At 22.1% G+C, this 15,154-nt stretch overlaps 1 protein-coding gene across 3 annotated transcripts in view; it reads left to right on the top strand.

Annotated features, from left to right (window-relative positions):
- Positions 1–2,424: 2,424 nt before the first annotated feature.
- Positions 2,425–15,154, top strand: part of LOC109608618 (uncharacterized) — a 107,778-nt gene continuing 95,048 nt past the window's right edge. For all 3 annotated transcript variants that reach the window (XM_049965585.1, XM_049965586.1, XM_049965587.1), the window contains exon 1: positions 2,425–2,814. The gene's annotated coding sequence lies outside the window, so the exon portion shown is untranslated. The remainder of the gene's footprint in view (positions 2,815–15,154) is intronic.

The following is a 15,154-nucleotide window of genomic DNA, read 5'->3' on the forward strand; positions in this document are numbered from 1 at the left end:
AAGGGATATATTAATTAAAAAGTCATTTTAAATATTACATTAATTTTTAATTTTTTTCTCTTTTATAAAAATATTATTCTAAAAATATTTTAAATATTTATAATTATTACAGTTTTTTTGGGAAACATTTTGAAATGTTATTTAAATCTTAAAATATTTTAAATATTTATAATTTTTACTGCAGTAAATGCTGTTACAATATTTTTTTAATGTTTATTAAAATAGAAAAAATACACAGATTCACTTTTTTTTTTAAATAATAAACAATAATATTTTTGTATGGTATTTTTTTTAATTATTTTACAAAATCATTTGAAATACTGCAATAAGTTTTTATTTTTTTATAAAAAATTCTAATAAAAATAATGAACTCTTTGTCAACCATTAAATATATGTTTTTTAATATTTTGACAATCATTAAATATATATTTAAAAATTTATTTGATTCATAATGATTATTTTACAAAACCATTTGAAATACTGGAATAAGTTTTTATTTTTCTATTCTAATAAAACCAATAAACTTTTTTTGTCAACCATTAAATATTATTTGACTCTTAAAATATAAATATTTATAATTTTTACTGCAAATAATGCTGTTATAGTATTTTTTAGTATTTATCAAAATTATTACAGTATTTATTTTTAAATTCTTTACCTAAACCATTATGTTTTAGTACAGTACATTAATTTAATTACTGTAAAAAAACGTTTTAAGTATTACATTAATTTATTATTTTTTTTTTTTTCAAAAAAATTTCAACAAAAGAAATTATTTGTTGTCATTTATTAAATAAATGTACATTTTGAAATATTCTTTAATTCTTAAAATATTTTAAATATTTATAATTTTTACTGCAAATAATACTGTTATAGTATTTTTTAGTATTTATCAAAATTATTACACTATTTATTTTTAATTCTACACCTAAAGTACAGTATATTAATTTAATTACTGTGAAAAAAAAACGTTTTAAGTATTACATTAATTTATTATTATTATATTTTGTTTTTAAAACTTCAATAAAAATAATTTTTTTTCTCATTCATTATATAAATGTATATTTTGAAATATTATTTAGTTCTTAAAATATTTTAAATATTTATAATTTATAATGGAGTAAATGCTGTTACAATATTTCTTTAATATTTATTAAAATAAAAAAAAATTAAATAGATTCAGTTAAAAAAAAACAGTTATATTTTAGTACTTAGTTTTAGTATTAAGTTATTTAAATAATTTATAAATTCGTTTTAAATACTGATAAAAACAACTCTTTATTCAATAAATATATATTTTAATTATTGCATTTGAAAATAATTAAGGAATGATATTAATTATTTTATTATTTTAAATAATAATCATATTTTGTTGATATTCATATTTAAAATAAATATATATTTTTATTTATATTGTATTTTAAATAATGTTTTTTTATTATTTTTTGGTAAAAATTAAATCTGAAACAAATTATATTTTCGCTTATTTTATTAATTGTGTATTTTATAATATTGTTATATCATTTGTTTAGAAAGAATTCCTATATTGTTGTAATTAATATTTAAAATAATCATGTACTTTTTATATACAGTGTATTTTAAATAACAATTTTTTATAAACTATTCCTATTTTGTTGTAATTAATATTTAAAATGGTCATATATTTTTTATATGTAGTGTATTTTAAATAAATTTTTTTATAATTCTTTTATAAAAATTAAATCTGAAATAAATCATATTTTCGTTTATTTTATTAATTAAAAATTTAATTACTGTGTATTATATAATATTGTTATATAATTTGTTTATAATTCCTATTTTTAAGAAAACTAACGTTTTTCTATTACACAATATATATATATATATATATATATATATATATATATATATATATATATATATTAACTAGATTTAGAAACAGTACAAAGTTTTTCAAATTGAACAACATAATTTGATTATGCAGCTTAATAAATATATTTTTTATTCATCATAATTTTAATTAAAAAACAAATTAACGTTATTTTCAGTTTTATTACATCAGTTCTAAATATGTTTATTTCACGTGTACCACAATTCATAAATATTAAATTTTTGTTTTATAACGAATTAATTAACATTTGAAATTAATTCAAAATCATCAATTAATGTTTTTCTTTTATTTGTTTCAGGATCCGGAAATTTTCTGTGTGTCCGTATCATCAGAGCAGTTTGCCACATTTTGACGAATAACAACAAAATCAACCACTTAGCAGCAACAATTGAATACAATTCAATAAAATTAAAGAGCGTTCGTACGAAAGGGACCGGCAACAAAACCGGGCCGCACAAAAAGGCGAGAGAAATGATCAAGAAAATAAGAAAAAGATTGGGCAAATTAATATGTAACAGCCCCAAGTGTGGATCGGTGCCAGTGGTGGGATCTTATCCAGCAACTGGAGAGCTGGTAACAGCTTAACAGTGCGCGGTTGCTGGCTTCATGTCCAACATGCTGGTCTTAATATCGGACCAAGTGCCACAGAGTGAACAGATCAGGCACGCGTGGCCGCTCCGTTCCCGTCCGCTAATCTGAACGCACAGGACCCGAATAAGGATCAAGGATAATCGGCCGCGAGTCCCGCGACATGTGATTCCAGTGTTTTTACCTAAAAAAATTCTCCTCTTCGTTTCGGGTTTTTTTTCTGTCTGGTGTGTGCGCTCTCTCGGATTTATTTTGGTGTGTGTGTGAATGCCGGTGTGTACTTTTCTCCGGCGTCTGTGAACCGTCTTCTCTTAATTTACTGGAGCCCACCTTACCAGCCCCCTACGTTTTTAACGGTAAGCTAAACAATCTTTATTTATTTTCGAACTCGATTCTAAATAACTTAATTGGTGTTTATGATACGGTTTATTTCGTTTTTATTTTTTTTTTTTTTTCGCTCTGTTACTTCGGGATAGATGCGACGTTGATGATTTAATTAATACGGGGGAGGCGTGTTTTATAAACCCTCCCTGAACAAACGTTTATTGCATGGGTTCAATTTGTTTATTATTAAATTTTGTTAAAACAAGGTGAGAAAAATTATAAAAATTCAAATAACCAGTTGTTGTTTAAGCATGTAAAACAGTCTAAAATTATTAGCAATTAATTAAATAAATGTTAGTTTAGTATTTTTATTATAATTTAATAATATGAAACACGGAAGATTTTTTGGTAGTTTCCTAAACAACGTAGTTGATTTTTTATACTTCTATAAGAGTGATTTGTAAATGAAAGTTGTAGTTTATTTTTATGTATTTATGTTAATTTATAACGACGTATGGCTTTTTTAAAATATATTGCTGATGTGCGATTATTCAAGGTGAGAAGCACGTGAAACAACAAATGATAAATAAGAGCAGTACATAAAATTAAAATTATCTAATTAAATTTTATTATTGTGTACTTTTTGAATTATTTTAAAATAACACAGACACATACAAACATTATTATTGTGTGTTTAAGTTTTATGTCAATATTTTTATATTATGATTTAATTTTCAAATTCAGAACTATTTACGGAGTGTTTGGCTTAATTTATTAATTAGAACCAACCGCTCTTCTAATTTATTTTGAACAAAATTTCATGTCCGGTTTCGCCGGACCAATTTTGTTATTTAATTTTTTTCAGATAATTTTTATTAGTTTTTGGTTGATGGTCAAACTAAAATTTCTATAGTCACCAATTTTGATGCCGAATTAAGTTCATTCTTGATACACATTTTATACAGGGTGTGCGTCATATACATTTAATTTTGTGTATTCTAAAACATCAACACATTTATCATTTCCATTGAATCAAGCACATTACCATGAGTAAGAATATGAAAATTATTTTTTACTTTTTTTTTTAAATCTTTAAATTGATATTGTTTAAATGTTCTAGATTGGTAAAATTCTTTTACATCAGTATCTCTGAGTTGTTCAAATTCTTGAAATAAATATTTTATATTTTGTAGATTTTTAAGATACCGTAAACTATTAAATTCTTTCAATTTTCAAATTGAAATTCTTGATTATTCTTTAATCTTTTTTATATTTGGGGTTCCTTAAGTTCTTTAAAATATCCAAATTCTTTAAATTTTAATTTTAAGTTTTTCAATTTTTTTTTGATAATTTGATATTTATTTAATTGTTTTTTAATATTTTAATAATACTTTTGATATTTTTTTGTCTTTAAATTCTTGATTTTCAAATATTGATTAAAAAATATTTTATATTTCATATAATTTTTTATAGCCGGTTTCGCCCTCCAATTTTATTTTTTTCAATGGAACACCCTGTATATTTAGATTTTTAAATTCTTTTTAAGATAATTTTTACTAATTTTTGGTTGATGTTCTAAATAAAATTTCTATAAAGTCACCAATTTTGATGCCGAATTAAATTCATTTTTGGCACACAAACCAAAACTCAAATTTTATACAGGGTGTACATTATTTACATTTAATTTTTTGCAGTTTGAAATGTCAATAGCATTGTTATTTTCATTGAATCAGATACACTACTATGAGGAGAAATATGAACAGTATTTTTTACATTTTTGTTAATATCTTTGTTAATATTCATTTTATGTATTAGACAAATCTAAAGGTATTTTAATATTCAACTTAATTATATTGAAACATACATGGCACTCGATGAAAATAAAAAAGTTTTTGATGTTTAAAAATGCACAAAATTAAATGTAAATAACGAACACTCTGTATAAAATTTCGAAGTACTAATAATGACTTCTTATAGCGTGATCCTTGGTTACCGTGTATGCTTTATACATATTTTAATTGTGGTAGACCATCAATCTCTAAAAAATTTTGAACTTGATAACAAAAACTATTGGGTTTAAGTATAGGACAGCGTAAAGCCATTTTATATTCAATTACAAGTAGAATTTAAATTTTCAATTACAAATAGAAATGATTTTTTGTTCAGTCAAATTATAATTGGTATAAAATTTCAAATCAATACTTCTATTCCATTCTCCTTAAACTTTTAATGAATAAATTAGATGCATCAATCATAACTTATAATTTAAACAATTAAATAACTCATTACACAACTTTAGAATATGCGTAATATAAAATATAATAATTTAATTAAAGATTTATTAATATTTTTAATTTTGGGTAATTCATATATCTTTAATTTATGAGTAGTTTTTGTTCAATTTCACCAATGAAATTTAGGTTAAACTAAAAATATTACTTTACGTGTAAGTACGTTATGTTAATAACATATTTGTAAAGCGGCATATTTAAATCGAAAATAAATATATCGTGGCCATTTCTGTCGAACCTGTCAGAAGTGAATAATGTATGACTGACATAAGTACTGAATCTTGACGGCCAAATATGGACTTGTAAAATAGATCCTTTGCAGAATCTCAATGACTGAAGTACACGGAAAAAATGTGGGTGGTTTGTTTCTAAAAATTGAGAACGGCACCACCGGTTATTAATAAATATGTGGCAATAAATTCGTATGCGTTATTTGCACTGGAAATAAATTGTTCTGCATTTGAATTTATGCGGTTGTGTATTTGCGGACGACATTTCGAAAATTATTAAGTATAAAATATGGCGTTAATTTCAATGGATATTGGACAGCTTTGAAAATTGGATTATTATACAGAGTGATTTAAGTGCAGATTAGGATCTGTGATTTTCAATGTTGGTTTTATTTCGGAAAAACTTAATCGTTACGTTATTCATGTGTAATTAATGGCACGAAAAGTTTCAGGACATTAATTTTAATAGATTGCAATTATTAATTACGGTTTATGTATCCGTTTTGTCAACAATCACCAGTTATGTTAATATTATATTTTTCAGCGGAGTTACGGCTTTCATGGCCTTAATAAAATCTCGTAATGTCTTGTTTTTATTTTTACGATTTATTTCGCAATATTTTATGATCGACATTATTATAATGTTAGAACTGCTAATTGAAATAACAATTTGACATAATTGTTGTTAATGCATTGAAATTGTTAAGCATCACTAATAAATTAGGTACATAAAAGCTAATTAATACCATTGAAAGTAATATTAAATATGAAAAATTCGTGCTGTTTATATTCGATTTTTTAATAATTATTAAATATTATTATTTAATTCATAATTTTAAAAATAATATAACTGAAAAAATTTATTTTCAAATATTACTTTGACTGATAATAATAATAATAATAATTTTATTAATTAAATTTATGCTCCTAAAATATCCAAATAAATCAGTTACATTTTTAAAATCAATATTGAAACTATATTTTAATTAATCAAAATCAAAATAAATAAAATGAAATATTAAAAAATATATTTTATGCTGTATAGAATAACCTAAAAGTGACAAAGTCTAAATCGAATATATATTTTTAAAAACAACAAATTAAAAAGCAAGATAATTACTTCTTGATTTATAATAATATAAAAATTTATACTTTAATCCTTGTTCTAAAAATATTTACACATTTTACAGATTTTTTAGATTATTAAATTTTTTCCTTTTTCAGATTAATTCTTGATTATTTTTTGTTTTCCTTTAGAATCTTAATTTTAAATTTAACTGTTTAAAATTTATGAATATTTTGAGTTTTTAAATTTTTAAAAATATCCCAATTCTTTTTTATTTTATCTCTAAAATTCATTTTTTTTATATTTTATATTTTTCCAATATTCTAAGATATTTTTTATATTCTTTTAATTTTATTTATATATTTACGACTTTTTTATTCTTTCTTCTTTAGAATTTTTTATATTTTGAGTTCTTTAAACACTTTAAAATATTAAGATTCTTTAGAATCTTTAAATTATTTAAATTCCTTTTATATTTTTTAATTATTTCAATTTTTTTCAACAATTTAACATATTTTTTATTTTCTTTTAATTTTATTTATATATTTAGGACTTCTTTATTCATGATTTTTCTTTCTTCTTCAGAATTCTTTATATTTTAAGTTCTAAATCTTTGTTAATATTTTAAAATAGAATTTTAATATTTTTCAAACTCTAGAAATTCCTGAGATTCTGTTTTCCTTTTATATTTTTTAATTTCAATTTTTTTCAACATACTAAGGTATTTTTTATATTATTTTAATTTTATTTATATATTTAGGACTTTTTTATTCATAATTTTTCTTTCTTCTTTAGAATTTTTATATTTTGAGTTTTTCAAATTCTTTAAAATATTAAGATTATTTAGATTATTTTTATATATGTATTTTATCTTTTTAAATAGAATTTTAATATTCTTTAAAATTGTGAGATTCTGTTTTTCTTTTATATTTTTTAATTATTTCAATTTTTTAGGATTTTTTTCATGATTTTTTTTCTTTAAAATTTTTTATATTATGAGTTCTTTAAATTCTTTGAAATTTTGAAAGATTATTTATATATATTTTTTTAAATTTTATATTTTTATATAGAATTTTAATATTCTTCAAAATGTTTAAATTCCTAAGATTCTGTTTTCTTGTAAATATATTAATAAAAATTTTAAATTGTTTAAATGTTTTAGATTCTTAAAATTCTTTAAATACTTCAGAATCTCTGAGTTGTTCAAACTCTTGAAACAAATATTTTATATTTTATAGATTTTTAAGATTCCCTAATTTTGTTATTTAAAATATCTAAATTCTTTAAATTTTAAAATATTTTTTTATATTTATTTAATTGTTTTTTATTTTTAATAATATTTTTAGTATTTTTTCTTTGTATAATTGACACTTTTCAATGAAAGTATATTTCTTTATAAAATAATATTAAATATACTCTAATCTTTGTACAAAACTATAAAAGGAAGTACAATTTTTATTAATCAATTTTAGAAATCATTCGATATGGTCAATTTTTTGGTAGTAAACGTTCCACCATTTAGAAACATTAAGTAATAATAAAATAAATAATGCAATAAAAAACAAGTTTTAATGATAATATAAATTATCAAAAATTAATTATTTCTACATTCTCATTAATCGGCAATTAAGCCACACTAACACTATTTTATTCCTTGGATTCCACAAAAGAGCAAATTAAATAAATTTGAAATTATTATCAAGTCATATTAAATATTCATAACTCGTGAGAAACCGAAAATTGGAAATATGGCGAACACGTTTTCGGTCCCGACTTAAAATTCAAAAAGTTAGCTGCTTCATTCAGTCCGCAGTCGATTTTTTGAAGAACGAACAATAGAAGTCAACGCACTGCACATTTATCACCTATAAAGTTACGTACGGGTTACTAAATATTACGACCATAGACCAAGGTACTTTAATATCCATTACGGTTAATCCAAACTCGTTTTAATTTATCTTAATGTCACAATGATTTGTAAACAATGCCAACGCGGAGATGAGAGATTTATTACTATGTTCTGGTTTTGTAAAGTTTTCCGTCTCTTCGACGAAAAATGAGTCGTTGTTATAATAAATCAATAATGTTTGTCTTGGGCTTAACCCAATTTTTATTCGAGGACCTATTAAAAATGTTTACATCGGGCATGCTGCAAAGGCATGTGCATTAATAAAAAGATCTTAAAGATCTTAAAATTTTCTGATATAAATAAACAAACAATACCAGACACGCATGTAATAAAATTGTTTCATCATCGTCATTCACCCTTATGCATACGTCTATAAATAAACGTTTTTCTCCACGAAATCGGGAAGGAGAGGCAGCAGCAGCAGGAGGAGGAAAAATGTACTGAAGCGGCCTCGTGTTTATTAAATCTAGCGAACTTATAAGTGGTCTATTCTGTAACTTTTTGATTAAAGATAACCCACGGTTATTACCTAAATATTCGTGAAAGAAAAAGATGGCAAAGTGTGAATAATTAATAAAATATAATTCTTTCTAACATGTACATATATTTTAGAAATGAAGCTTGACTAATTAGTCGTAATAAACCAAAATATTGAAAGGAATTGTCCTGGTGCTGTTGAAAGCATTGATTGCACTCATGTGGCAATAATCTCTCATCCAAATAATCATCCAAAATATCCTGCTGGTCCTTATTCTAATAGGAAAGGATTTTATAGTATAAATGTACAATTAATTGTGAACGCCATGAAAGCAGACGAGAAGTAAATGCTTTTGCACAGCAGAACTTGGCCGTTCATTTTAATGCTGATCTTCCAGAGGTTGATGAAGTGATTGAAGAACAATTGTTTCAAGTGAAGGATGTTACCACATTTGTTATATTTAATCTCTCGTTCATATTACTATATCCTTTATAATCTTGTACTGTAGTTTAGACAGTTTTTTAAGGCCTTTTAAATTCTTTAAAATTTGTCTATATTTATTAAATACTAATACTATTAATATTAGAAAATTTTATGAAATCTTCTTCAATTCTCGAAATTTTGTTTTACTTTAAATAAATTAATAATAGTCTAATAAAATTTAAATGTCTCTTCTTAAAATTCCTTAGATATTTTAAACTCTGTAGATTGTTCTCAAATAAATATATATTATGTAGTTTATAGATTTTCTATAATATGAAATTTTTTTAATTTCTAAATACTCAATTTTTGTCTTTAAAATAAAGCATTTTCTTTATTTTTTCGGATATAGCAAAATATTTTTGTATATTCTCCTAATTTTGTGTATATTTTTTAAAATTTTTTCATCTTCAGATTTATGATTTTATTGTTGTTCTTCATCAGTTTTTCATATCTCGAGTTCTTTGAAATATTAAGATATTTTTTATATTATTTTAACAAATTTCTTCTTTAGAATTTTTATATTTTGAGTTCTTCAAACTCTTTAAAATATTAAGATTCTTTAGATTATTTTTTTATATTGTATCTTTTTAAATAGAATTTTAATATTTTACAAAAATTTAAAATTCCTGAGATTATGTTTTCCTGCATTCTTTTTTATCTAAAATCTTAATTTAGTCCTTTAAATTTTAATTTTAAGTTTAATAAGTATATTCTTATAATATATTCTTTTAATTTTAATTATACCTTGTAAGACTTTTATTCTATAAAATCTTATTTTAAAATATTAAGATTCTTTAGATTATTAATCCTTTTTCAATTTTTTATTTTTAATTTTTTATTACACTATTTTTTCTATATTTTAAGTTATTTTTTATATTTTTTAAATTTTATTTATACTTTTTAGAACTTTTTTATTCTTTAGAACCTTGATTTTGTTTTTGAATTTCGTCTTTAAATTTTTTGTAACTTAAAAATTATGTAGATTATTATTTTTTTTTATATTTTTTAAAATTGTATATATAATTTTTTATTACATTACTTTTATCCATATTCTAAGATTTCTTTTAATATTTTTATTAAATTAGCTAATATTACATAACCGGGTCCAAAATATTTAGACATTTTGTGCTGGTGGTATATTTTCATTTTCAACAAATTCTAACATTACTGCGTTACATTTTAAATCCGCAAAAACCTAAATATTTCAAAATTCTTACAATATATTATTAGCATAATTATTTACCATTGTCCACTGTTTTGTGTTTTTTTTGTGGCCCGTTTTATTCAGCAGCTCTGTCATTGTTTCCCACATTTTATTAAAAATTTCATATTGCGCTGCCTCATTTGATGGGTATATCATCGTGGGATTCACACAAATAAAAATAAACAGATGACAGGACAGTGTTGCCAAAGTTTCACTAATTTTTAAATTCAAGTCTTCGTTTTAATTGCTTTTTCAATACTGTTGTATTTACTAATTATTAATTAGTGTTTTTCACCTAATGTTCATTTCGTAACATTTTTACTTTACTAGAGTTGACAAAGTCGCATAACATAGACGTGTAAAGAGGTGCACGCCGGTGCTAATATCATTCTGTATTATAACCAGTTCGATATAAAGTTAAAAATAAACAAAAGTTAAAATCAGTCGTTACAGATTATGACACTGGGTGAAAATTATAACCGTCTGGTTATAATAAAACTTTTAACCCGTTCGATATACATAACCAGAAAGTTAGAAAACAAACCTCTAAGAGCGGAATTGGCGTCGAAAAAAAGTTTTAAATGAATTGCACCTTATTAACAATGTCTGGCGCTTAAAACTTATATTTAAAGTCGCGAAGTTTATATATAGACGACGTCGTGTCGAGATGCACTGTTTGTTCGCTGCCATAACAATAAATACGCGCTCCAATTTGATTTATAACGCGACTTCTGTACTTTTATGTCGGTTACTCGATTCTTTCGTTGCGTCGTCTGTCGTCTGATAACCAATTTAAATTGGGACGATTTGACGCGTCGATTTTATTTTTATTTTTATTCCATTGCCATACATTAGTTTGAGGTAGTGAATTTCGTAAGCAAAATCGATTTGAAACCATTAAACAAAATAGGTTAACGACGATTTGGTCGGCCAATTTGAATAACGTCGGTGTCATTGAAACAGCTGAATTTATTCCGGACATGCAGCAATTAAGACTAATCGAAAAAACGCCGAGCAATTTTTATTGCTCCGCACAGGTATATCGTTTCTAATTCAATGTGAATTCCGAAATTTGGTTAATATTTAAATTATACACGTTTATGTTAATTTGCGGTTAATAGAATGAAAATATACTGAATTTATTGCTCTGAACAAGTTCAATGGTTGAACGTAAAATGAATATATGTGATTTTGTGTAAATCACAAGGATAAAAACGACATTATTCATTAATCATGTCGTTCAGTTTTTAGATTTTCGAGAAGATTATGTCGAGATTTATTGGGATTTGAAGATTCTAAAGGTTTTTATTGGATTTTAATGTTACCACGTTTGTTATATTTAATCTCTCCTTCATATTATTATATATGTTCTTTGTAATCTTGTTCTTTATTTATTTCCAAATTTTATATTCATTATATATACATATATGGGATTCTATACATACTTGAGTTTATATAAATTATATAAAGACCTTTTAATTGCTTTAAAATTTGTTTATATTCATTAAATTCTATACAAAATTGTTGTATGGAATCTTCTTCAAAAAGTTTAAATTCTCGAAATTCTGCTTTACTTTAAATAGCCTAATAATATTTAGATGTCTCAGATTTTTAAAATTCCTTAGATATTTTAAAATCTGTAAATTGTTTAACATTATGAAATTTTCAGTTTTCAGATACTCTATCAATGTTTTTAATTTATTTCTTTTTTTGAATCTCGCAAAATATTTTTTTAAATTCCCCTAATTTTGTGTATATTTTTTATATTTCTTATATCTTTTTTCAATTTTTTAACATTTTAACATATTTTTTATATTCTTTTAATTTTATTTATACATTTAGGACTTTATTCATGACCTTTCATTCTTCTTTAGAATTTTTTAAAATTTGAGTTCTTTAAACTCTTTAAAATATTAAGATTCTTTAGATTATTATTTTTTTATATTTTATCTTTTTAAATAGAATTTTAATATTCTTCAAAATCTTTAAATTTCTGAGATTCCTTTTCTTTATTCATATTAATAAAAATCCAATATTTTTCTAGATTCTTAATTCTTTTTAAATATTTCAGAGTCTCTGAATTGTTCAAATTCTTGAAATAAATATTTTATATTTTACAGATTTCCTAAATTATTAAATTCTTTCAATTTTTAAATTCATGATTATTCCTTAATTTGTTTCCTCACTTTTATAATTAAATATTTTTTTATATTTTATTGCCATTTGAGCTTTAGATTATTTTTTTTGTTATCTAAAATCTTAATTGAATCCCTTAAAATTTTGATATTTTGGGTTCCTTAAGTTCCTTAATATATCCAAATTCTTTAAATTTTAATTTTAAGTTTTTAAAATTAATTTTTTTTGATAATTTGATATTTATTTAGTTGTTTTTTATTTTTATTAATACTTTTAGTATTTTTTTCTTTAGATTCTTGAATTTCAAATATTAAATAAAATTATTTTATACATTTTTTACAATTTTTTTTTTAATTTTTAATTTTTTTCATTTTCAGCTTGCGATTCATGAAATACTAAAATTCTTTAGATTATTAATTCTTTTATATTTTTTAATATTTCTTATTACATTTTAATTTAATTCTTTTTTCTATTTTAGGATATTTTTTATATTTTAATTTTATTTATACGTGGAATTAGAATCTTTATTGTAAAGTTCTTTATAATTATAATATTGTATTCTTTAAATTAAAAATTTTGATTGTTGAAATTCTTCAATTAAATTCATATTTTATTTTTTATAGATTTTATAATTTATTTTTCAGTTTCCAGATATACATTCATTTTTTGATTTTTTAAGTTATTTACATATATTTACATTTAAAAAAACTATAATAAATTTTAGATTTAATTCTTTAAATATATTTTTATTTAGATATTTTGGGTTGCTAAAATTGTTTAAATTATTCAAATTCTTTGGTTATCTATTTTGTATCACATTTTTTTCTAAAATCTTTCAGTTTTATTTGTACCTTTTTAACCTTTTTATTCTATGGAATCTTGAGTTCATTAAATTCTTTGATTATTAATTTTTTAAAAAGTTTTTTTGTTACATTATTTTTGTTATGTTTTATGTTCTAAGACATTTTTTTATTCCAATTTTAATTTTATTATACGTATTAGATCTTTTCATTCTTAGTATTTTTAGTTCTTTAAGATTATTTAAAAATTTTTTAGATTATTGACTTTTTTATATTTTTAAACATTTTTATATACATATGTGATAATATTTTTCTATATTATTTGTAATGTCTAGAACATTTTTATTTTTTAAAATTTTCTTTTATATAGTTTTTTTTGATATTGCGGTATCATCAGATTCTTTAGATTGTTAATTCTTTTTCAATTTTTTATTTTTAATTTTTTAATACATTATTTTTTTCTATATTCTCTTATTTTTTACATTTTTTTAAATTTTATTTATAGTTAGAACTTTTTTATTCTTTAAAACCTTGATTTTTTATTTTTTTGGGGATATCGTTTTCTTTAATTTTTTTTTTTAATTTAAAAATCATGTAGATTATTATTTTTTTTTGTATATTTTTTAAAATATTTTATATAATTTTATATTACATTACTTTTTTCCATATTCTAAGATGTCTTTTAATATTTTTATTAGATTGGCTAATATTACATATTTTTTATATTTTTTAAATTTTATTTATACTTTTTAGAACATTTTTATTCTTTAGAACCTTGATTATTAAAATTTTTGGAATTTCGTCTAAATTCTTTGTAATTTAAAAAGACATAGTAGACGTAATTTTTTATTACATTCCTTTTTTCATATTCTAAGATATCTTTTAATATTCTATTAATTTTATTTATACATTTTAGAATTTTTTAAGTTTTTAGAATCTTGATTTAATTTCGAGTTCTTAAATTCTTTGAAATATTAAGATTTTTAAGATTATTATTTTATATTAAAATTTTATTTTTTTATTATATTTTTATAATTATATAATATAATAATTATAATTTATAATTATTAATTCTTTTTCAAATTTATTTTGTTTGGCTATTGAAATAATTTTCTGTTATTAAATTCCTTTACAGTTTGAAGAACTCGAAATATTCAATTAACAATTTATCAAACAAAAAAATATATTTTTCTTATAAAATTAATGCCGTCAAGGTAAAATTTATAATAATAATAGCGGCTGCGCCTCTGAGATCATCATTAACGGGAATAAATTAAAGGCCAGTTGAAGTATTAGTTTCCTCCTAATTAAATTCCCCGACTCACCGACCAGAAATATAAAAATAACGTGAAACTTTATTACTATTAAAAGTGCTTGAACAGTAAAATTTTAATGCACCGTTTATGTTCCTGCCAGTGTTATCGGTGCATCGGGACGAAATAAATAATTGTGATCATGCGTCCGGCCGACAGCTCCGAAACATTTCACAAAGACGCCGCAGAAAACATAAAAAGTATACTTTGGACGCTTTCTATTCGACGTGAGCATGAGTGTTTGAAATATATATTTAATGGCTGATTTCTCATTAAAGAAAATCCTTTAGGTTTTATTAAATTAGGACCACAATCGAATTGTTTGGATTCTTAGGACACCAATTAAAAATTAAGTAAGTAAAAATTTACGGATACGTCTCTGAAATAAGAATCGAGATAAAAAACGGGATGCGTGAATCAATTACACGTTCAAAAAATTACTTAATTGTCACATCATCAGCG

Source organism: Aethina tumida, chromosome 3 (genome assembly GCF_024364675.1).
Source record: "Aethina tumida isolate Nest 87 chromosome 3, icAetTumi1.1, whole genome shotgun sequence".
NCBI classification, from domain to species: Eukaryota; Metazoa; Arthropoda; class Insecta; order Coleoptera; family Nitidulidae; genus Aethina; species Aethina tumida.